This window comes from Thamnophis elegans, chromosome 15 (assembly GCF_009769535.1).
Source record: "Thamnophis elegans isolate rThaEle1 chromosome 15, rThaEle1.pri, whole genome shotgun sequence".
NCBI lineage: Eukaryota > Metazoa > Chordata > Lepidosauria > Squamata > Colubridae > Thamnophis > Thamnophis elegans.
The window spans coordinates 15,741,176-15,767,325 of record NC_045555.1 but is presented as its reverse complement, the minus strand read 5'-3'; the positions used below and the strand labels follow the sequence as shown (position 1 = coordinate 15,767,325).

General features: G+C 42.7%; 1 protein-coding gene and 1 long non-coding RNA gene across 6 annotated transcripts in view; one reads left to right on the top strand and one right to left on the bottom strand.

Moving 5' to 3' along the window:
- The window catches only part of ZMIZ1 (zinc finger MIZ-type containing 1), a 430,799-nt gene that overhangs the window by 339,689 nt on the left and 64,960 nt on the right, over positions 1-26,150 (bottom strand). The window lies entirely within an intron of this gene.
- On the top strand, positions 1,587-25,281 carry LOC116518235. The gene is made up of 3 exons (XR_004256530.1): positions 1,587-1,703; positions 20,508-20,604; positions 25,227-25,281. It is a non-coding gene; the product is annotated as an uncharacterized LOC116518235 (long non-coding RNA).

Here is a 26,150-nt window from a genome sequence, read left to right as displayed (position 1 = left end):
TTGTGAGGAAGGAGATGGCCAATTTGCAGGTCATGTCAAATTATCCAAAAAGTGTTGAACCATTCCAAAACAAATTCAAGGGAGAGGGAGAGGGAGAGAGGGAGGGAAGGAGAGAGAGAAATAGAGACACAGAGAAAGGGGGAAAAGAGAAATAGAGAGAGGGAAATAGAGAGAGGGAGGGAGAAATAGGGAGAGGGAGAAATAGAGAGGGAGAGGGAGGGAAATAGAGAGGGGAAGAGAGGGGGAGAGAGAGAGAGAAAGAGAAATAGAGAAAGGGGAGAGGGAGGGAAATAGAGAGTGGGAGAGAGAGGGAGGGAAGGAGAGAAAGAAATAGAGACACAGAGAGAGAGGAGGGAGAGAGAAATAGAGAGGGGGGAATAGAGAGGGGAAGAGAGGGAGGGAGAGAAATGGGGAGGGGGAGAGAGGGAGAGAAATAGAGACACACAGAGAGAGGTGAGAGAGAGGGGGAAGAGAGAAAGGGAGAGGGAGAAATAGAGAGATGGAGGGAAATAGAGAGGGGAAGAGAGGGAGGGAGAGAGAGAAATAGGGAGAGGGAGAAATATAGAGGGGGAGAGAGGGAGAGAAAGAGAGAAAAAAGAGAAATAGAGAAAGGAGGAACGAGAGGGAAATAGAGAGGGGGAGAGAGAGGGAGGGAAGGAGAGAGAGAAATAGAGACACAGAGAAAGAGGGGGGAGAGAGAAATAGAGACAGGGAGAGAGAGGGAAATAGAGAGGGGAAGAGAGGGAGGGAGAGAAATGGGGAGAGGGAGAAATAGAGAGGGGGAGAGAGGGGGAGAGAAATAGAGGCACAGAGAGTGGGGAGAGGGAGGGGGAAAGAGAGAAATACACACACACACACACACAGAGAGAGATAGAGAGATGGATGACAGATTAGAGAGAGAATGTATATTCCAAAAGTTATATATAAACTTTGTGATGGAATTCATTTTGCAACAACAGCATCTCACTCCCTGTTTCACCGGATCCAGCCTCAGGCAGGCTGCAAAATAAAGTAGTAAGAAAACAAGAGTTCACAGCCTGTCCAAATATTTCCAGAGCAGCCCTTATGCAATCTGTGGAACATTAAGTACTCAAGAACTGTGCTCTGTTGATAGGCAAAAGAACACATTTGAAAGGCGACTCCATTTGCCAACCAGCTATCAACCAATATGTACACAAGATGTTCCTTTAGGTTTTCTATTTGGAAGCTGCCTCATTTGCCCGTCCCTCTCCTGCTTGAAAAGGTTTCATGACAGATTAACTAACCTGAAGGTTAGAAAAAAGAAAAGAAAAATCAACCAACAAGCAAATGAGATGTTCACACAGGTAACCCCTTCTCGAAGAACTTGCTGGAGAACATCAGTAGATGTCAGAATTGTAGCCTCAGATCTTCAAACATGAATCCATCCTTCCCCAAACTGATACACCTTAGGTAGCAGAATCTCGGAACCCAGTGGTGGGCTGCAAATTTTTTAACAAGCGGTTCTCTGACTGGGTAGGCATGGCCAGTTGGTCATGTGACTGGCTGGGTGATGTTACTTATCACATTCAGCCCCGCTTCCCGGCCTCTCACCTCAAAAGCAGAGGTAGGATTCAGCCGCTTGGGGTTCCACCACTGGCTGGCCTCGCCCATTTTCCAGCTTGTTTTGTGGCCGTTTTTGGGCTATTTTCAGACACACACACAGACACACACACCAAGACAAGGTAAGCTCTTCAGAACTGTGTCGGGACTTGACAAGGTTGCTTTAGCCTAGCAAATCTTTAACAGCTAGGAAGGGTGACAGCAGGTAAAGTAAAGATTTTTCTGGTAATTCATTAGATGGGTTATGGGCCCGATAAGCAAATTAACAACGTAAATTACTCAAAACAATCTCCCGCCAAGCTCAGCCAAAGCTGGAGAGAAAACATCTTTTTTTAAAGTTAACATTGCAGACCAGTTAGAGAAGCAGCAGCAAAATTCATCATTTTCATAAGGCTTCTGGCTCCCATGAGCCACCCTCCCAGTGGTTATTTTTAATGGGAAGAAGGGGGGTGAGTTGTTAACTCTGCCAGCTTCTAATTGTTGCAGTTGAGAAAACAGATTCTGGAGCCAATAAATCCTAGTTTATTTTCTTCTATACAGATATCACCACTGGTGAATCCGTACTGAAGTTTCCACAGACAGAATTAAGGATATTCCAAGAGACATAAGGACTTCCTTTAGTAAAAAGTCCTCCCTACTTCATCTTAAAGGGACACGGTGGCTCAGTGACACTGAGCTTGTCGATCAGAAGGATCGGCAGTTCGGCGGTTCAAATCCTTAGCGTTGCATAACGGAGTGAGCTCCCTTTACTTGTCCCAGCTTCTGCCAACCTAGCAGTTCAAAAGCATGTAAAAAATGCAAGTAGAAAAATAGGAACCACCTTTGGTGGGAAGGTAACAGCGTACCGTGCGCCTTTGGCGTTTAGTCATGCCGGCCACATGACCACAGAGATGTTTTCGGACAGCCCTGGCTCTTCAGCTTTGAAACAGAGATGAGCACTGATCCCTAGAGTTGGGGATGACTAGCACATATGTGTGAAGGGAACCTTAACCTTTACTTCATCTTAAATAGTTTCCGTGAGAAAATTCAGAAATGAGAAGAAATCTAACCTAGACCTTTCAGATGAAATATTTGTCTTACATTCTCTGTATGAAACTTTAGATCTCTTCTCTTAGAGATGTCAGAGGAACATGGTCTTGGTTGTAGATTGTCTGGAACATTCTGCCTCCTGAGGACGTGCTGTCCCCATATTTTCAGAGTTCAGGGAGATCTTTATTGGTTTTTCCTTCAATCTTCTAATAAATGGTTTTAGAGTATAGCGTGTCTTCACAAACCTTCAGCTGATTTTATTTATGATTTATGAGGATTATCATTTTTATGTAAGCCACCAAGAGTATATAGAATTGGTCAGGATGCCAGATGTGTAAATAAACATACCACTGAATTTCCTGTAAGCTACCTTGGAAGGACTATTGGGTAAAATTTTACATCTAGGGAATATAATGCAAGAATTTCTATGGAGATTCTCAGTCATCCAGGTCATGGTTGTCCCAAAGATGCTTTTTCAAGAGGCAAGTGGACTTTCTGCTTTTTCTTTGAAGATATTTCCCTTCTCATCCAAGAAGCTTCTTCAGCTGAAGGCTCCACACCCATTTGTACAACTTCGGTGACTCTGAGGACACAGACAAATCTCCAAGTGGCCTCAACAACTCTCTAAAAAGAACGCAAATGAACAAATGTCTGCAAGGAATATAAGTCCTTCTATTCCCTACCATCCAGTCAGAGCTGAAGAAGCTTCTTGGATGAGAAGCGAAACGTCTTCAAAGACAAACCAGAAAGTCCAGATCCTTCTTGAAAAAGCACCTTTGGGATGATAATACAAAAATGTCAGCAAGGGGTCAACTGCTGCAGGAAGAAGATATCATTTGAGGAGCATCAAACAAAGACAGAATTTCCTTGTAATGTCCAAATGGGATTAATATTGTGCCGTATTAATTTTATAGAGGGAAGAGCCGAGGTGGCGCAGTGGTTAAATGCAGCACTGCAGGCTACTTCAGCTGACTGCTAGATCAGCAGTTCAGCGGTTCAAATCTCACCGGCTCAGGGTTGACTCAGCCTTCCATCCTTCCGAGGTGGGTAAAATGAGGACCCGGATTGTTGTTGGGGGCAATATGCTGACTCTGTAAACCGCTTAGAGAGGACTGAAAGCCCTATGAAGCGGTATATAAGTCTACTGCTATTTTTGTTTTTAAAGTTCCTTTTATCAAAATAACAGAATAACAGAGTTGGATGGGACCTTGGAGGTCTTCTAGTCCAACCCCTGCATGAGCAGGAGACCTTATACCATTTCAGACAAATGGTTGTCCAATCTCTTCTTTAAAAAACCCCAATGATGGAGCATCCACAACTTCTGAAGGCAAGCCTTAATTGTTCTAACTATCAGGAAAGTTATCCTTATTTATTTACATTTAACGACCCAGATGTCTCACTTATTTTAGCCAAGTTGTGCTGGGGAATTCACTGGAGAAAGCTATTATTTTGGGAAGAATAAGCAGAAAAAGACCTCCAAAGAACATGATGCCTGGACACTCAATGAAGCGGCTGACGTGATGAACCGAGGCCTCGAAGCCGTTATGGACTGGATGAGGGTTAACAAGCTTGTACTCAACCCAGAAAAGACCGAGTGGCTGTTGTGCTTCCCTCCCAAAGATTCGATCAATATCCCATCAATCAGGCTGGGGGGTCAAACTCTATACCCCTCAGAGAGGGTTCGCAACTTGGGAGTCCTCCTGGACCCACAGCTGTCGTTTGACCACCACTTGACGGCTGTGACCAGGGGGGCATTCGCCCAGGTTCGCCTGGTGCGCCAGTTGCGGCCCTACCTGAATCGGGAGGCTCTCACAACAGTCACCCGGGCCCTTGTGACCTCTAGGCTGGAATACTGCAATGTGCTCTACATGGGGCTGCCCTTGAAGAGCATCCGGCGACTTCAGCTAGTACAGAACGCGGCCGCGCGAGTGATTGTGGGTGCACCTCGGTTCACCCACATAACACCTATCCTCCGCGAGCTGCGCTGGCTACCTGTCGATCTCCGGATGCGCTTCAAGGTGCTATTAGTCACCCATAAAGCCCTTCATGGCAGTGGATCTGGATACTTGAGAGACCGCCTTCTGCCAATTACCTCCCTGCGACCAATAAGATCCCATAGATTAGGCCTCCTCCGTATTCCATCGGCCAGCCAGTGTCGGCTGGCAACTACAAGGAGGAGGGCCTTCTCAGTAGTAGCCCCGACCCTTTGGAACGAACTCCCCGTGGAGATTCGTACCCTCTCCACCGTCCAGGCCTTCCGCATAGCCCTTAAGAACTGGCTAGCCCGTCAGGCCTGGGGACAAGGTTAGCCGCCCCTCCCGAATGAAGAATGTATGTTGTTGAATATTTTATTATATGTTTCTCTGTTAATGTTTGTCTTCCCCCTCCCTTGATTTTATGTGAGCCGCCCTGAGTCCCCTCAGGGAAAAGGGCGGCCTACAAATATTAATAAAATACAAATACAAATACAAATACACCATCAAACTGACACAAACCAAAGCATAGAACAACTCAAAGAAGTAGTGCAAGATTGGAAGATGTGGTGAGGTCTGACCCATAAAATCACCAAGAGTCAGACACAACTGAAAGGATATCATCACCAACACCAACAACACACAGTTTTTATTCATCAACATATCCAGGATGTGTTCCACACACAGTGTTGTGGCCCGCCGGCAGCCAGCAGAGCTGGCGGCAGAGTCAGACAGTGAGGAAGTTGGGGAGGAACATGGACCAGTCCTGGGGACTGAGGAAAGCTCAGATGAGGGCTCTGCATCGGAGGCAGAGAGGGAGCTAGACAGCAGTGAGGCAGAGGAACAGCTGGAGCCTGTTCCCAATGTGCGAATGTGCAGGGTTGCCAGAAGACAAGAATAACTAAGAAAGCAGGGTCGACTTGGGAGTAAAGCCACACCTTGGAGGTGATTGGCCCCTCCCATAGGAAACAAAAGAGGAGCGAATGGGGAGTGGGCTTTTGCAGGAAACAATTCGTTCCTTTGGTTGTTTCAAGAGTGGAAAGTTCTGTTTCTGATTATAAGAGACTGTGACAAAAGTTGCCTTGCCCTGCGTTTGGAAACTAGTTATCTGGCAGCTCTCAGAACGAGATGAGGTTCGTGTTGATGACTATTCCTCTGAAAGATTGTTTGAGAAGCCTTGTTGACTGTGAATGAAAGGAATTCACTATGATGTAAATAAAAGAGGTTTTACTGGGACCAAGACTCGGCTTCTTGCTTTTTAAGGAAGCCTAAGTCAGAACACGTATGTTCTCTCCATATTACAATTCCTTTTCAGCCACTGATTTCCATATTGTAACTCCCCTTTCCAATTATGTCATTTTTCACAGGTGTCAGTTTAATTCTTTTACTACTTGACCTATATACAAATGCAGAAGAGGTTTGCCTTTAATGACTTCAATTAAATGCTTAATTTAGCATTTTTTGTTGGAGGACTAACTTCATCCCTCTATTTGGTTGCTACCTTCTGCTTTTCCTATATCTCTGGGAACAAATATACCATGCTAAAACATTCTTTTTAAAGAACACTATTAGTTAATGTGATTTTATCTCTACTTGGATTCAATGCTGAATTCTTTGAATTTCTTACAGCACACTTTGGAATTCCTTCTGTTGTTGCATTTTTTAAATAGTCTGGAGGTTTTTTTTTTCTTATGTAACATACCCTTTTCCCCATCCAAATACTTGTTACATGGTTTAATTGGGTTCTCCACATTCAAAAGGTCAAGAGTTCTTTTTTTCCATCTGAAACCTAAAGTATTTAGTAGATTTATGACAGCTATTACTGCCTCATCCCCGGTATTTTTCCTGTTAGGGTATAGCCAGCATAATTCTGGTCTCTATATTTTCTGGTCTCTGTTTTCTTTTGCTTTGGAATCTCCATGAAGTTTCAAACAGCATTCAATTCTTCCAATAAAATCAACACATCCCTGCCTTTGTTTTTTTTAAAAAAAGGATTATATATCATCCTTACAAATTCTTGTATATTGTTCAAATCCCTAATGTTTCGCTTCTGTATAGGATCGGATAGTATAGAGAATAGGTAGGACAGGAGAGGATATATGATAGGATAGGATAGGGCAGTGTTTCTCAACCTTGGCAACTTGAAGATGTCCGGACTTCAACTCCCAGAATTCCCAGCATTTGCTGGCTGGGGAATTCTGGGAATTGAAGTCCGGACATCTTCAAGTTGCCAAGGTTGAGAAACACTGGGATAGGGGATAGAATAGAATAGGGAATAGGGTAGGATAGGGAGTAGAATAGAGCAGAGCAGAGCAGAGCAGAAGAGGAATGGACTGGACTGGACTGGACTGGACTGGAGTTGACTAGACTAGACTAGACTGACTAGACTAGACTAGAATAGAATAGCTTTATTTGGCCAAGTGTGATTAGCTACACATGGAATTTGTCTCAAGTGCAGAAGCTCTCAATGTACATGCAAAACAACAGAGTAATAATAATTATAATAATGATATCAATAATAGGAGGCAGAAGAGAAGGTGAGAAGGATTATTTTTACTACTACTACTACTACTACTACTACTACTACTACTACTACTATTAGTACAGTTTATTGATATCGCTGTTCCTGGAGATGCCAGAGTCGAAGAAAAAAAACTAGAAAAAATAATGAAATATCGCGAAACTACACAGCTATGGATGAAGCATGTAACAATGATGCCCATTGTCATTGGGGCACTTGGCACCATGTCCAAGAATTTTACAAGATACATCCACAAATTGCAGCTTCCTGCAATAACACCAGCGGAACTGCAAAAAACTGTGCTACTCGGAACATCTTATATTTTAAGAAGGTACTTGGTTGATACCTAGGACACTGGCAGCAAACCGTATCAACCGTTAGCACCAGTCACTGTGACTGCAATACCAGTTATAAGATACACAGCTGGTATAGTTAACTGGACACAAGCTGATATGGACATTTTAGACCGAAAAACCAGGAAACTAATGACAATGCACTACAGTTTACATCCGCGTGGTGACACTGATAGATTATACCTGCCCCAAAAATCAGGTGGCAGAGGATTATTACAAGTGAAGCAAACAGTTGAAGAAGAAAAACATGCACTGGCTGATTATTTAAAAGAAAGTCAAGAACATCTATTAATCGAAGTAAAGAACAAAAATCTACTGAAGGCCCAACAGACGAAACAAGAATACAGAAAAGATGTGATAAAATCAAGAATGGAGAGTTGGCAGAACAAAGCACTGCATGGCCAATTTCTGGAAAAAATAAAAGATAAAGTGGACAGTGAACAAACTTGGTTATGGTTAACAACAGGTACATTAAAGAAAGAAACAGATTCACTAATCCTGGCTGCGCAAGAACAAGCTATCCGCACAAATTCCATTAAGGCCAAAATCGAAAAATCCTCCGATGATGCCAAATGCAGACTTTGCAAAGAAGCTGATGAAACTGTTGATCACATACTCAGCTGCTGTAAAAAAATCGTGCAGACTGATTATAAATTGCGGCACAATTCAGTAGCACAAATGATCTATTGGAATTTGTGCAAAAATTATAATATTAAAACAGCAACAAACTGGTGGGAACATCAGCCTGAAAAAATCACCGAAAATCAGATGGTCAAGATCTTGTGGGATTTCCGTATACAAACGGACAAAATACTGGCGCATAATACACCAGACATCACACTGGTTGAGAAAAATAAGGTCACAATCATAGACATCGCAATACCAGGTGATAGCAGGGTCGCCGAGAAAGAACATGAAAAAAATCGCAAAATACCAGGATTTAAAAATCGAAATTCAACGACTATGGCACAAACCAGCAGTGGTAATTCCAGTGATAATTGGCACACCGGGTGCTATTCCAAAAGCCCTGGAATTACATTTAAAACAGTTAAAAATTGACAAAATCACCATCAGCCAAATGCAAAAAGCCGCACTGCTTGGATCTGCAAGCATATTACGAAAATACATTACGACGTCCTAGGCCCCTGGGTGGGGCCCGACTAGTAACCAATGCCAAATCCGGCGAAACAACTGGCCGCTATGATACAATTGTATAATAATAATAATAATAATAATAATAATAATAATAATAATAATAATAATAATAATAATAATGCCACAATGTTAAGCCTCCAAGTAACATGTCCCCAATAAGAACAGTCCATATTCAAACAAAGACTTCTTATTATACATGGATAAATCTACTTAGACATAATACAGTACTACAGGAATTAGGGTTTTAGCAGGATGATGGGTCTAGTTGTTTTGGGATGCAATGTTCTATAGCAGCTACCCCAAGGGGAGCTGAATTAAGTTATATCCAGGATGTGAGGGGTCTGTAGATATTTTCTCAGCCCTCCTTCTGACCCAGTCAAGTATACAGGTCCTCAATGGAAGTCAGGCAGATTGCAATTGTTTTTTCTGCAGTCTTAACTATCCATTAGGGACACGGTGGCTCAGTGGCTAAGACACTGAGCTTGTCGACAGTTTGGCTATTCGAATACCTGGTGCCATATAATGGGGTGAGCTCCTACTACTTGTCCCAGCTTCTGCCAACCTAGCAGTTCGAAAGCACATAAAAAATGCAAGCAGAAAAATAGGGACCACCTTTGGTGGGAAGGTAACAGAGTTCCATGCCCTTCGGCATTTAGTCATGTCAGCCAAATGACCATGGAGATGTCTTCGGACAGCACTGATTCTTTGGCTTTGAAACAGAGATGAGCACTGCCCCCTAGAGTCAGGAACTACTAATACATATATGTGAGGGGAACTTTTACCTTTAACTATGCACTGGAGTCTCTACCATTTCCCATTTGGTCGCTGTATCAAACTGTTATATACGTAAGTGAATATAGGTCTTGGATAATTATTAATAAAAGCCATTAGGTACACATAAGCGTCTGGAAGGTCTTATGTTTTCACTGATCCTTAAACATCAAGAGGTTTCTGAACACTGTTTCGACAAGATTAGACAATGGTTGTGTAAGTTAGCTTGCCGTTGAGGACGATCTCATTTCAAAGCATCTGTCTCTATTGAGATCCTTTGTTAACTGCTGTCTCTATAATTCTAGCATGCTGTCTAGAAGCCTACATTCTACACAATAGGGCCAAGTGCAAATCCATTCATTGTGAGGCTTATTTGTGTGCCTTTTTCTTTCATTGTACACAGTCACTACACATCTAGAGGGCATATCTTTCTGTGCTCTGGCAATGACTTCTGACTGGTACATTTGTCATCTTTAAATAGAACCATAACTCTCTTTTTTTTCTTCTGTTAAGGATCTCGCTCAAAAAAAGGTGTCTCACTAAACGTGGAACACACAAGATCTTAGGAGATTTTCAAGGGTCTCGTTTTCACTGCTACTTATTGTTTTGACCTAGGCTTCACAGAATCATGAAACAGACTCCTTGTCCCTGCAAAACCTCCTTTTTTATTTGACTAATGTGAATCTCTAGCATTCATATCCAGAAAAGTCCCAGCAATAAGGTCTTTCAAGGGTGAATTGCAACCACAGACATTATCAGTCCTTGGAGAGCTGCCAGGCCGAGAGCTTCTAGTCACAACAGTTGTACAATGAAATACCTGGCAAAGAGCCTCTGTGGGGCACAAACTTAGATAAGCAAATCTTCACAATAATAAGCAAACTAATTGTCTCCTGCATACACCCCCCCTTGCTTCTATTTGTTCCCTATGGGAGGAGCCATTCCGTGTCCTCTTATGCCTTTACTCCCAAGTCGACTCCTGTTTCTTAATTGTTCCCTTCTCCTGGCAGCTCTACGCATGCATGCATCAGGAATAGGCTCCAGCTGTTCTTCTGCCCCACTTATCTCCAATTCCAAAGTTGGCTGACAACTGCCGGAAGGCCCTGGGCCCATCTCTGTCTCTAATGCAGAGCACCCATCAGAGCCTTCCCTAGACTCCAGGACTAGCTCAACCTCCTCCCCATCCAAGTCTGCTGCCAGCTCAGCTGGTGGGCCACAACACACACCTTGTACAATTCCTCCAGCATTAATGACCCCACTTTCATCACATTATATCAGTTGCTTAAAAGAAGCCTTCTCTGTCAGATGCCTTGTAGCCAAAGAGTCAACACACAAGCCTTTTGGAAGTTTTTTGGCTTCAGCTTTTTCTCTATGAACCAAAGATTTCTGATGAATTGCTCCACTTTCCCTGTCCATTCTTCTTCTACCTATTGCAGGTGGTGCTCGACTTACAACTGCAACCGAGCCCAACATTTCTGTTGCTAAGTGAGACAGATGTTAAGTGAATTTTGCCCCATCTCTTAAGGTCTTGTGTGTGTTCCACGTTCCTTTCTTGGTAGAATGATAGAAAAACAGAGTTGGAAGGGACCTTGGAGGTCTTCTAGTCTAACCCCCTGCTTAGGCAGGAAACCCTACACCACTTTAGACAAATGGTTATCCAATATCTTCTTAAAAACTCCCAGTGTGGAGGATTTACAACTTTTGGAGGCAAGTTGTTCCACTGATTAATTGCTCCAACTGTCAGGAAATTTCTCCTTAGTTCTAAGTTGCTTGTCCTCTCCTTGAACAACTTGCCAGTTGTTCAGTGGATCACTACAGTTGTTAAATTAGTCACAGGGTTGTTAAGTGAATCTGGCTTTCCCATTGACTTTGTCAAAAGATCACAAAATCAAAGTAAGGTTGAAGACCAGGGCCTTATACTATCATGGTGGCCTCAATTGCAAATACAATCTCGATACGATACAGATATGAAAAAGTATGGCTTTTATAAAGGACAAACACCTTTTGATAAGACACTGCTGAACTCTGATGAAAAACTAATTAAGAAGGTATATAACTTCTTACTAAATTTAAAAATGGAGGATGAACAAATAAAAGACGCAATGGTACAATGGGAAAAAGACTGGCTATAATATAGAACTAGAGAAATGGCAAAACGTATGGGAAAGGAACTATAGAGTAACAATGGCAACTTCTTATAAAGAAAATGTATATAAAATGTTTTATAGATGGCATTTACCACCTGCTAGGTTAGCTAAAATGTTTAAAAACATGTCTAGCAAATGTTGGAAATGTAATTTAAAAATGGGCACATTTTATCATATGAAGTAGACTTGTTCTAAAGCAAAAAAAAATGGGCAAAAATACACAGATAGCTAGAAAAGATAATAGAGAAACATGTAGATTTTAAATCTGAACTGTTTTTATTAGGGATATCAGAAACATTTGATAAGAAAAGTATGTATTTAATATTACATGTCTTAACAGCAGTGAGGATTATCTTTGCACATTATTGGAAAAATGAAGAAACACCGCAAGATGAAGAGATAATTAAAAAGATACTAGATTGTGCAGAAATGAATAGACTTACACTGAAAAACAGAAAGAAGATACAGATTATCAAACATGGAACTTATTTTATCAGTGATTAGAAAAAAAAGGAATGGAGATTAAGAATGGAAATTGTATGGCTAAGCAAATTAAATTCCCAAACAACACGATGTTTATTACGCACTAAGAAATGCAATTAATAGAAAATTAATAAAATTTATTTTTTTAAAAAGCAGATCATACATGATTCTAGCACATTGCACAGTCCTAAATATGAACCAGTTGCCGAGGGTCTAAATTTTGATCATGTGTCCATGGAGATGCTGAAATGGTCGTAAGTGCAAAAAATGGCCATAAGTCACTTTTTTTCAGGGCCGCTGTGATTTTCAGTGGTCACTAAGTGAACTGTTGCAAATCAAGGACTACCTGAATTCATCCTAATTTCTTATTTGGTACAATTTATCCGCCATCTCTAAGGCTGCTTTTGTTCTTATATCATCTCGTAATTTTCCATTCCACTTTGAAATGCTGGCAAAAGCTTTCCTGGAAAAAGTGTTAATGGTGGCCCATCCTTTGTAAGAGATTTATATGATTCAGTGTCTTTTATCAGATATCAGATAAATATTTATTCTTCTCTGTGCTCAGGAGTTAAGAAGGTCACAGAGCGGGGGAAAAAATCACTAAGCTTGTTTGTTCTTGTTGTGATGAAAGTAAGAAATCATTTCTTTATAGATTTATTTTCTCTATTATATTGTTAGTTTTCTTCTTTTCCTTTTTTCTCTTTTTTCCCTTTCACATTTTACTCCTCTCTATTCTCTTTTCTTTCTTTGAGTTGAGTGTGCACTAGATTTTACTACTATAATTTTTAAAAAAATCATATAAGTATACAGAGACAAAAAATATACAAATACACGCACCCAGGCATTCACGCCCCGTGCAATTTAATTCAGCTCAGGGCCATCGGCCCTTTTCCTGTATCCCTCCCTCAACCTGGCCATCTGCACACAAAATAAATAATGCAAATTGATGTTTTATGTATTTAGTTACTTTGAAAATTAGATCTTGAAACGGATTATGCACGTATCTGGTGGACTGTTTGGCAAGAGATGTAAGAGTAACTTCCTGTCAAGAGAGCAATAGAGATGGAGGTTAAGACGAAGTAGCAAAATAGAGAAAATGGAATACCAGCCACAGGAGAATGTTAATGAGTAAGACAGGTGCATATCATTTCTAAGACTGATAACAGAATTCGCATTTGATCTCTGATTCCTAAACCGTGACTATACGTGGTCCAGGAGTACAAAAAGTGAATTTATGTTGTCTAAGACATTTATTCACACAGTTGACATGGTTTGATCTGAAAAGTCTGAACAGTTTTAGATCAGTGGAGTCTTTGGTGCGTGCTGAGCTTGGCTGTTTTCTTGCAAATATTTCATTACCAAACTAGGTCATATCATCAATGCTAGAAGGAAGTGGGGTGTATGGAGAGGAGAAGGAGGAGGCCTGTGTGATTATTGGTGGTCTTCAAGCTTGGTTGTTGTCTCGCAGACCAGAGGTGGTATTCAGCAGGTTCTGACCAGTTCTGGAGAAATGGTAGCGGAAATTTTGAGTAGTTCGGAGAACCGGTAAATACCATCTCTGACTGGCCCCGCCCCCATCTATTCTCTGCTTCCTGAATCCCAGCTGATTGGGAGGGAATGGGGATTTTGCAGTGACGTTCCCCTGGAATGGGGAGGGAATAAGGATTTTACAGTATCCTTCCCTGCCATGTTCACCAAGCCATGCCCACCAAGCCATGCCCACCAAGCCCACAGAACTGTTAGTAAAAATGTTTGAATCCTACCACTGTCGCAGACATTTCATTACTAAATGAAGAAACATTACCACTGCTAGTAAGGACGTACAGTTTGCTGTCATTTAAAATTTAAATTTAGCATTCAAAATTTAAACTTAGCATTCAAAATTTAAAATGAGTGCAAATTCTACTCCCTTACCAGCACTGATGACGTTATCTAGTTTGATAATGAAACATCTGCAGGAAAATAACCAAACTTCCAAGATATCATCAAGGAGTCCATAGTTCAAACCTGAGCTGCAAATATTCTATTCAATCAGTTTTAGATCTGGTAAATGTTTGTTGGGATCTCCAAAGAAGGCAGTGAGTGATGAGTCCACTGAATCTGATGGCCAAGAAAGGAAGATGAGACACACTAATGAAATTATGCTTAACTTAAACAGGACTTTACCAACCAGGGCAGATGTTAGAAGGAACACCTGGGGAGTCAGACAGCAGAGAGGAGTTGGAAACCCAAAGCCAAGGGGAGCAGCTGATGGAGGAAAAAGGATTAGACCAAGAAGTGAGAAAGTACTTGAGTTTCATCTTCAGGATCTGGCTTTCTAAAGTTAGCAAGGGCTTTTTAAAAGGATATATAGATCGTTTCTTTTTTCTATTGTTTTTCCCAATGCTTACATAAAACAGCAGTTTCAAAAAGCTAGAATTTAGATAATTGTAAGCAAAGCACCTTCATCCAATCAAATGTATGCTAAACAGACATGAACTACACTTTTCTTGTTTCCTGTTTTTTGCCTGTATAATTCAGTATTTAAAGCTGATATGCCTTCACTTATAATGTTTACACTAAACAACTTCCAATGTGAGAATACACCTTACAGGAGCTTGTAACTTGTTCACTGGATTAAATCGCTTTCCAATAAACTAACATCCACAGTGAAATGCTGTACTGTACAGCCACAAGTTCAAAGAATGCCGGTTTTACACGTCCCCTCAATTAAAGCAATTTTCTCTTTCTTGATCCTGATCTTTTAATGAACTTTACACACCATCCAAGCCCAGTATAGCCAAATCCCTTCACAAATTCCAATTTGGGGGAATATAATTTAACAACGCATTAACCTCCTTAAACCTCTTTCCCAATACTGAATTCACCATAGAAATAGTACGAATTCTTGAGAAAATTGTGATGATGCGTTACATAATCCTGCTGTACATCAATCTCTAAAATGTATCAGCTGTGAAATTTTGAACTCTTTTGTTAAGAGTTACGATTGGCCAATAGGATTCTATATGGCCTAGGTCCGTGAGGCAAACTTTTGGCACGCGTGCCAGAGGTGACACACAGACCGCTCTCCGTGGGCATGCGTGCCACCACCAGCTGCACTTCCGGGTTCCATTGTGCACATGCGCGAAGACCAGCGGGTCTGGCGCACCTGTGCATGCAGCCAGCTGATCTCCTCTGACTTTTGGTGCTCTGGTGCACATGCACACACTCCCATGTCGGCAATAAGTGCCAACAAGGTTAGCCACCACTTGCCTACATTTAAGGCAAGGAATTATAATAATTTGTTTATTCATTTGATATCACACCCACTTCTCAAAACAGTGAAATGTTGACATGTTAATTATGCTGTATAATTGGAGTTCTTAAACTGTCCCTATTTTTACATTTGCTTGTTTTGTCCTTTCTTGTTGTTTTAGTTTGTATTAATTGATTTTTCTTAAAACATAGGATTTTTCTCTCTTTCGTAGCTTAAAAGAAAAAGCACACATTTTGTTCATACTTGCTCTGACCTGCATTGTTTTAAAAAAAATCTCAATAAAATAGAAAAAAGGGCTTCACGTATTAGAGTGAAGAACATTTTTCAGTGAAAGTTAGTGGAGATACAGGTAGTCCTCATTTTACAACCGTTTGTTTAGTGGCTGCTCGAAGTTAGAACAGCGCTGAAGGAAGTGACTGGTGACCATTTCCTCCCCTTAAGAGCATTTCAATATCCCATGGTCATGGGATCAAAATTCAGATGTGTGGAAACAGCCCCGTGGTGGGATTCAGCCAGCTCGCACCTATTCGGGAGAACCGGTTGTTAACTTTCTAAGCAGTTCGGAGAACCGCTTGTTGGAAGAAATCTCATTTTGGTTTTTTTTTTCCACTTTACAGGGCTAATCCTGTAAGGAAGGCAGGAAGGAAACATTCTGGTGTTGTTTCTAGCCTAATCTTTATTGCCCTGCTTACAGAAACTGCCTCTCCGGTTAACCTTTATTACATTATAGCAGCTAAGGCAAAGCGCCCATCGACCTGAGTGACATTGAATTGGCCATGCCCACCCAGTCAGATGACCATCGAACCGCGCCTACCCAGCTGGTCGTTAGGGCAGAGAACCAGTTATTAAATAATTTGAATCCCACAACTAAAACAGCCTCATATTTATGACAGTTGCAGTGTCCCGGGGTTATGTGATTCCCTTTTGCGACCTTATGACTGGCAACATCAATGGGGAATTCACTTTAACAACCGTGTTACTAACACAACAGCTGCAGTGATTCACTGAACAGCTGTGGTAAGAAAGGTCATAAAATGAGGCAAGACTCTCTTAACGACTGTCGCACGTAGCAACAGAAACTTTGGGCTCACTTGGGGTTGTAAGTCAAGGACTTCCTGTACTCTCTTGTCTCCTATTCATTTTTGACTTCTTACTTTCAGTTGCTCTTTGCTATTGTAAGTCAGTTTCACTCCTTCTACAATCAGCTCTTCCCTTTAGTTGTTGGCCTATTGCAATGATGGCTAACCTTTTTGTCGTCTCGTGCCCTGCACCCCTGCACATGCATGCACACACAACCCGTGCCCCCCAGCCTGCTGTGCATGCACATGCGACCCCCCTCACCATGCTCTGTTTTGGGCCTAGCAGACCTCCCTGAAGCCTCCTGGTATCAAAAACGGGGCACGGGGGGCACAGTGTCCACCCATGCCCCCTCTGCACCCCCCCGTGCATGTGCTTGCGATACCCACATGTGCCTCGCTCCCCACACATGCATGTCAGAGACCTAAAAATCAGCTGGCTGGCAGGAGGTGCGCGCCCATGTGCGGTGGAGCTGAGCTTGGGTGACGACTCAATGGCCGCAGAGTGGGCTCCGTGTGCCACCTGTGACATGTGTGTCATAGGTTCACCATCACAGGGCTATGGTGTCATTTTCGGTTGATCTCTCATCTGTACATCCAAGGAAATTCAGAGAAGGCTACGCAAGCATTAGAGTCATGACTTTTCCTTAACCTGCAACATCCAGAAACCTCAGAGCAGGTTAGATCCATAGTCCACAGCAGTTGGGTAGCTAATGAGCTTTAACTAAATCAATCCATAACCCACATTTCATCCTCCATGAATGGAGCTGACATAAAAACCAGGACTGACACCCTAAAAATAGAAAAACAGCCAAGAAAAGGGAAAAAAAGATAGACCTGCACTGATTTAACACCTAACTAAAACTGATACATTGGCTGTTTTGTACTTGTGGGTTGCTGTCAATTCACAATATTTCTCTAGTTGCACAATGCCAGTGAACTTTCATTGCTCCTGGGGAGGAAAGCTATGACAAATCTAGACAGCATAATAAAAATCAGAGACATCACCCTGCCAACAAAAGTGCATATAGTCAAGGCTATGGTTTTCCCAGTTGCAACGGATGGCTGTGAAGGTTGGACCATAAGAAAGGCTGAACACCAAAGAATGGAGGCCTTTCAGCGATTGTGCTGGAGAAGACTCCTGCGAGTCCCTTGGACTGCAAGGCGATCAAACTGGTCAGTCCTAGAGGAGACCAACCCTGACTGCTCTTTAGAAGGCCAGATCCTGAAGATGAAACTCAAGTACTTTGGCCACCTAATGAGAAGGAAGGACTCACTGGAGAAGAGCCTCATGCTGGGAACAATTGTGGGCAAAAGAAGAAGGGGATGACAGAGAATGAGGTGGCTGGAGGGAGTCACTGAAGCAGTAGGCATGAGCTTAAATGAACTCCAGAGGATGGTAGAGGACAGGAAGGCCTGGAGGAACGTTGTTCATGAGGTCGTGATGGATGGGACATGAATTTGCAGCTAACAGCAACAACAACAAAGTGAACTTTCCATTTTTATTTCCTCCTTCACCTACTCAGGTATTTGTTCCTTGCATGGAGTATGTATGTCTCGTGTTCTGAGCAAGTTAGCAGACACCCATTTTTGCCGGCCATGAGAACAAAGCTAATAGTAGCAACCATTCCTTGCCAGGTAATTATTATGGAAGGAAATAAAACACAGTGCAAATGAGCCCTAATCCATCTCTCACAATGGCAAAGATCTTGGGAGTTCTATTCAAGAATTAATTCTAACTTTGGCTAAATTAGAAGACCACCCTGAAAAAAAAGCATCAAACAGCTCATTCAAATAAACCCTCCACTTCAAATGGCAGCTCTTTGAGGAAAAATACCAACTACCTGTTCAGACACTTCTATGATCCAAGGATTTCATTCAGGCTGAATTAACCACAAGCAAGCATTCCCGCCATGATGTGCCAGCCTCAATGGCACAGCCTCATCTAGATTGCACCATTGCTTTCTCTTTTTCTTTTTTTTTCTTTTTCTGTTCTCTCCCCCGCCCCACAAGGTTTAGTTTATGCTAAACCTGACTGAAGAACAGTAAGAGGAACCTTAGAGTCCTAGCGGACCATCACTTAATGATGATTAAAGGCCTGGAGACTAAAACCTATGAGGAGCCTATGCAGGTTTTGGGTTTGGCTAGTCTAAAGAAAAGAAGAATTAGGGGTGACATGATAGCAGTCTTCCAGGATTTGTGGGGCTGTCACAAAGAAGAGGGTGACAAATTGTTCTCCAAAGCACCAGAAGGCAAGACAAGAAGCAATGGATGGAAACTAATCAAGGAGAGAAGCAACCTGGAATTAAGGAGAAATTTCCTAAAAGTCAGGACAATTAACCAATGGAACCACTTGCCCCCAGAAGTTGTGGATGCTCCATCACTGGAGGTTTTTAAGAAGAGATTGGAGAGCTACCTGTCTGAAATTAACATATGATCTCCTGCTTTAGCAGGGAATTGGACTAGAAGACCTCCAAGGTCCCTTCCAGCTCCATTCTGATTCTTTCTGTGTGATTTGGGACTGTTTTCTGGTGGGTAAACAGTCTTTTTCTCAAAGCTCTGCTCGCGAATACACCGTTCACGAAATATCTCCTTGTAGTAACCAACCTGTTGAAATGCTTCCATTAAAGATAATCGAGAATGCTAAAAATTCTCATGTAAAATTTTTGGCCACAGTTTCCCCCCCACCGCCCAAAAAAACAATATTTAGGTGTACAAGGGGATGACATCCAGTTGGCTCTGGATTAAAACTTACTTTCCCACAGCACTTTCATTTAGATGAAGCGTTTGTGTCTTCAACTGCCTGATTAGCTCTTGCCCAGAAAGTCCCACTTTTCACACCTTCTCAGAACCAGATGGCAAATTGTGAAACTGTGGCAGCTTTTACAAGCTCTACTCCCTAAAACCAAGCAGAAACAATGAAACGTGTGATTGTCCCAGTCCCTGTAATCTCAGCATCTAAAGTGTGTGTGTGTGTGTGTGTGTGTGAGAAAGAGAGAGAGAGAGAGAGAGAGAGAGAGAGAGAGAGAGAGAGAGAGAACGGGGGAGAGGGAGAGGGAGGGAGGGGAGAGAATGAGGGAGAGGGGAGGGAGAGAAGGAGGGAGGGAGGGGGGAGAGGAAGAGAGGGAGGGAGAGGGGAGAGAGAGACAGACAGAGAGGGAGAAGAAGGGAGGGAGAGGGGGGAGAAGGGGGGAGGAAGAAGCGGAAGTGAGGGAGACGGTGGGAGAGAGAGAGACAAAGAGAGAGAGAGAATATTTCCCAGCTCCTATTTGGCAGATCTCAAAGAACGTAAGCATGGTGAAACCTGGTTGGCAGGAAATCCCAGAGCTGTAAGTTACATTGGGGTTAATAGGTTGTCCATTAAGTCCTCTAATGCCTTTCAGGGGCAACTAATGTCCATTCATTTTCAGTCCTCTGTCACCACTGCAGGTTCTTATACTAGATCTACTCCCAAAGCAAGTTTTCAGATCAAGTTCAACACACTAAATCCCCTAAATCCAATGCAATGCACAACACACCTTATTTTGGTCAATTCCATAGCAATGACATGACGACAGATAACGCTGAAGCACAGGACAAGGGACACAACCTTTTTGACAAGTGGGAAGCATGGCAGGATGGAAGATAAATGAAAGCTCCTTCCAGTCAACAATTGTAGACTTGAACTGTTTAGGAATGCAAGAAATTTTCTTCCCAATTCTGAAATTTTAATATCTGGCTTGGTATTTGGAAGGCGGCCTGGCTCAGCGGTTAAGACACGGGGCTTGTCGGCTGGAAAGCCGGCAATCCAGGTTTAAGACCCGAGCTGCACACGACAGGTTGAGCTCCCGTTCCTTGCTTCAGCTACTGCCCACCTAGCAGTTCGAAAGCATGCAATTGCGAGTAGATAAACAGGTACCACTTCGGTGGGAAGATAACAGTTCTCCATGATGTGATGGTAGCTAAATGACTCTCAACAGGTCTTAAAACAATGATGCTGGCTCAATTGAAACAGAGATGAAAACTAACCTCTATTAGTGGCAATGACCAGTGGAGTAAAATCTGCCGGGACACCTTTACCGTTCTTATTTGGGGCATTTCGTGTACCTTGCATTTTATTACAAATTAAGTCTATTGGATCCATTTCTGTAATTCACGCAAGCATGAATTAACTTCACGCCTACAGAGATTTAAAGGACTTCGCACCCAGCAAGACAAGAAACAATGGATGGAATCTAATCAAGGAGAGAAGCCACCTGGAATTAAGGAGAAGCTTCCTAAAAGTAAGGACAATTAACCAGTGGAGCAGGTTGCCTTCAGAAGCTGTGGGTGCTCCATCACTGGAGGCTTTTAAGTAGAGACTGGAGAGCCATTTGTCTGTAATGGTATAGCAGGGGTTGGGCTAAAAGATCTCCAGGGTCCCTTCCAATTCTGTTATTCTGGTCTGCTCTGTGCTGATCCTCTGTATGAGATTCTTGAGTGAAAGCAATTAAGTGAAGCAAAATTGGGAAGTAATCGCTACCCACAGTAAGCTTCACTTACAATTTATTGAGCACAGAGATAGATTTGTACACATTCATAAGCCTACTTGGCAAAACCAGGCAATGCCTTGTAGTAATCTACTTATTTCATGGATATTTTGCTTTTAGGTATGTTTTGACTTACGAAAAAAGCATCCCTTCTATGGGATTACCTGAAACAGCATAATTTGGGGAACAAATGCTGGCCACATTTTTTTTTAATACAACGTACCATTACAAACAAGGGATGTGGTGGCTCAGGGGCTAAGAGGCTAAGCTTGTTGATCAGAAAGGTCAGCAGTTTGGCGGTTCGAATCCCTAGCACTGCGTAACAGGGTGAGCTCCCATTACTTGTCCCAGCTTCTGCCAACCTCGCAGTTCGAAAGCATGTAAAAATGCAAGTAGAAAAATAGGGACCACCTTTGATGGGAAGGTAACAGCATTCCGTGCACCTTCAGCATCTACACCTGCCGGCCACATGAGAATGGAGACGTCTTCAGACAATGCTGGCCCTTTGGCTTTGAAACAGAGATGAGCACCGCCCCCTAGAGTCAGGAATCACTAGCACGTATGTATGATGGGAATCTTTCTCTTTTATCATCACAAACAAAGTCTAATTACTTCCTCAACTCACAACACAGAGGGCAGCTTGCCACTCATCCCAAAACCAACACCACCAAGAAAACTTGCTCGCATGTTGCTTAATGTTTCGCATGAAGCTCCACTTCATTAAAATATGCTTATCATTTTATGCACTCTTGTTTGATTCATTAACCCCTAGATAAAACAAATGAGCTGTTGATTTAGGGATACTATTAATAGAATGCTGGGGAAATTATAGATCAGCTGCTTCCAAACATCCTTTTTTTGTTTGTGTTTTTCCTGGCTTTTGGCATCCTATCTTTCCCAAGCTGGGCTTTTTCCTTCCCTTCCCCAAAAGTACAAGAGCCAGGGAGCTGTTAGATACACTGTCTTTACTATCAAGAGTCTGGAACCACAGAACATAGAACATAAGAGTTGGATGGGACTTTGGAGTCCTCCTAGTCCCATCTAGTCCAGCAGGAGACCCTATATCAGGGATCATCAACCGGTGGTCCATGGACCACTGGTCGTTCATGAGAAAATTTTGGTGGTCTGGTCCACAGAAAAATTATTAGCATTTTTTATATTGCACTAAATCAGGGATCTTCAAACTATGGCCCCTGGGTCGGATAAGTGCAATTAACTTTTGTGTCGCTGCAGAGAGTCTCCCCCTTTGGGGTCTTTTTGTGTGGGTCGTAGGGGAGCAGAAATTCTGACTTGGGGTCTGCTTCAGCCTCCTGGTGTGGGGCTTTGAGCAAAGGCTGGAGGAAGCGCTGCTGGTGGCAAAGAGCCAGAGGGCCTTGTTCCAGTGGGACTGCATCATGGCCTGGAACTGGCTGATGATCTCAGCCCCCTGAGCCTTCAGGTGCCGGTACCTGGCCTTGCACCACCACAGGTCTTCCCTCTGCTTGGAAAGCCTGTGCTCGTAGTCTTCAGTGAGGTGCTTCTGCTGAGCCTCCTTCTCGGTCAGATCCAATTTGAACTGAGCCAGCTGTTTAGCCAACTCTTTCTCATGGTGGCTGCATAGCTCCAGCAACTGCTTCCTGTTGAGGCTCTAAGGAGTCCAGGAAGGGAGGCAAGGAGTGGCAAGTAGAGGCTGGTGAGGCGCCCCTTGACATGAGTGACATCAAGTTGGCCACACCCAGTCACATGACCACCTAGCCACACCCACCCAGCTGGTCATTAGGCAGATTATATTAGTGATCCACGGGATATAAAATTATGAATTTAGTGGTCCCTGAGGTCCGAAAGGTTGGTGACCCTTGACCTATACCATTCCAGACAAATGTTTGTCCAGTGTCTTTTTGAAAGCCTTCAGTGATGGAGCATCCACAACTTCTGAAGGAAAACTACTCCATTGGTTTAACTGCTCTCACCATTAGGAAATTTATTCTTAGTTCTAGGTTGCTTCTTTCCTTGGTTAGCTTCCATCCATTATTTTTTATCTTGTCTTTTGGTGCTTTGGAAAATAGTTTGACTCACTTGTCTTAGTCGGCATCCCTCAAATATTGGAACAGGGCTATCATGTCTCCCATAGAGCTTCTTTTCATTAGGCTAATCATACCTAATTCCTGTAACTGTTCTTGGTATGAAACTTGGAGCAAAGGTGAAAGAATAGGCCTCGAGGCAAGTTTCTTGGATTTTTTTTAATTTTCAATTTGTCCACAGGCTATGGAGGACTTTCTAGTCAAGGTTAAGATCCATGAAACAAAGACAAAGACAAAACAATTATAAGTATAATCTTTATTGTCATTGTACTTAAATACAATGAAATTGGTTAGACTTGATTACCATAGTGTAACCCACTCTTACTTGTGGTACTTTATGGTAGTGATGGTGAACCTGTTGCGCAGAAGCATTGCACGCGCTTGTCCGGGTTATGTTCTGAAAAAGCTGAACTTCTGGGTTCTAGCACGTATGTGCGCTCAAAGATCAGCTGGCCAGCGTCCATGTGCAGGCCGGTTTTTGGCACTGCCGTGCACATGAAGGGATCGTGCTCCGGAAAAGCTGAATTTCCAGGTTCTGGCACCCATGCGCACCCAACAATCAGCTGGCCGGCATGCATGCACACACTGGTTTTTGGGATTGCCGCGTGCACAAGGAACAGCTGGTCGTCGCGCGCATGCGCATCAGAAACCCCGAAGACAAAAAGGCAAGGCTGTGTGTTCCGGCTGACATGGCTTTGTGTGCCACTTTGGGCCCGTGTGCCACAGGTTCACCATCACAGCTTTATGGGGTCCTTCTGGATCATGAGACAGGAATAGAAGAAGCAAAGCCAAGCTTCCGATACACAGAGAGAAAATAGAAGTCTTCCTTTTATTTCCATGGAAAAAGGAAACCCATATACTCCCAGGAATACAAATAAAGATAAAACAGTGCTGTTGTTTTATCATTCAAATAGAAGATAAGAAGAAAGGAAGAATCTGTGAAAATATCAGTACGATAAATGCCGATATTGTGCTGTGGCCTTTTGCAATTAAATATTCTAGTATATCAATAACAAAATCAAAACATGATTCCCCCCCTCTCTTTTGCATTTCTTTAGTTTAGAAGCTATTTGTTCTCAGGTTGAGAGGAGATAATTGAGGATAGGAAATGGGATTTAGTAATATTTTTTTCCTCTTTTCTATCAATCTTATTCGTGTTTTCTGTTAAGCAGGTAAGTGAAGTGTGTAAATGTCCCAGCAGGAAGACCAGGCCTAAAAAACTGAGTTATGCAAAGTAGCACTACGGATTTCAGCCAAGCTGCCTATTTCTATGATATGTGAGAAAATTAAACTGAACCGTCCACAGATGATATTTTAAAAAAAATAGAAGTCCTGCAAAGAAGTCCAGGTGTTTCTTTTCTACCACTGTATTGTCTCTCAATAGGAGTTTGAAATTGCCATTATGCGAGGCAGTATAAATGTTTATAGTTGGGCCAGTAGCTGTATTAATGCTATCTAATACATAAAACAAATTATATACCTTTAAAGAATTAGATTAAGATTAGCTGCTTGGCAGCATGTGTGGTTTGCAACATGTTAAAATTAAAACATTAAAATATCAAACCAACACAGTCCAGGGCATCAACAGAAGGATAGAATCAAGAGAATGTGAAGTGTTAATACCACTTTATAAGGCCTTGGTAAGGTCACACTTGGAATAATGCATCCGGTTTTGGTCGCCACAATGTAAAAAAGATGTGGAGACTCTAGAAAGAGTCCAGACAAGAGCAACAATGATGATTAGGAGACTGGAGGCTAAAACATACAAAGAACGGTTGCTGGAATTAGGTATGTTTAATTTAATGAAAAGAAGGACTAGGGATGACATGATAACAGTGCTCCAACAGGGAATCAAATTAGTTTCCAAAGCACCTGAGGGTAGAACAAGAAGCAATGAGTGGAAACTCATCAAGGAGAGAAACGACCTAGAACTAAGAAGAAATTTTCTGACAGTGAGAACAATGAATCAGTGGAACAACTTGCCTCCAGAAGTTGTGAATGCTCCAACACTGGAAGTTTTTAAGAAGAGATTGGACAACCATTTGTCTGAAATTGGCATAAGGTTTCCTGCCTGAGCAGAGGGTTGCACTAGAAGACCTCCAAGGTCTCTGCTATTCTATTTTAAAATATCATGCAACCCAAAAATTGACATTTCAACTGGCTTTTGACAGACGCCTATTGTAACGTTGTGACCACTTTTGCTTATCCTTAGCAGAGTCTTGCAAGCAAGTCTGTAAGAATCATCAAAGAACTGTGATCTTCGAGTCTCCGTATCTGTAAGAGTAATAAATCCATAAATTCTTTTCGATTTCTTAGATTGCAAGTATGAGAGACATCAAGAACTGAAGAAGCATTTTGGATCATTTTGGAAGAAAAAACTAAGAAAGTCCAGTTGCCTTTTGGAAAAAACTCCTTGGGACAACCATGACCTGGATCACTGAGCATCTCCATAGACATGAAAGACATCAAGGATATAACCTCTCAAGCTGACATTTTTCTGAGGTTCAGTGAAATAGCACCAAATGAGAACAGCAATGTGGACTACAACACCCATGTTCCTCAACCATGGACCGAAGAAGGCTCCGTGTTTTCACATTTTCTAAAAGAGGGCTGTGTCATTATCTCTACTTTGCAAGAGTTCAGTCAGAGAGGAGGTGATTCTTTGTCTAGGGTCCAGTGGTGGGATTCAGCTGGTTTGGGCAAACTGGTTATTAAATTGCTAGCTGGCCCCTTCCTGCCCCACCCCTTCCCGGAGTCCCCCCCCCGTGCCCTATTTTGGCTCCCAGGTAAGTGCAGAGAGGCCTACTAGGCCCAAAATGTGGTGCAGGGGGGGTGCGGCACAGCCCCCCCCCCAGCCCATTTTTGCTCCCAGGAGGCTGCAGAGAGGCCTATTAGACCCAAAACGGGGCATGGGGGGCAACAGCAGGAGGCCAAGTGCTGCCTGTCACACCCCCTAGTCATGCCCACCATGGCCACACCGACCCAGCTGGTCATTAGGGCAGAGAACCAGTTGAATGATGCAAGCTGGGGGACAGAAGTCAATTGGTGCCCCTTTGTGATGGGGGAGCAATGTCCACTTCTAAATAGGGGCCAAAGCAATTGAAGATAGATGCAGTGAAGTCTATGTTATTGACATGCAGAAACTGCAGTGATCACGGGAACCCCTTCCTAAAGGAACACACAAGAAAAGGGGTCCAGATAAAACAAGGTCAAGCAAAACAAAGGAAGAAACAGCAGTCT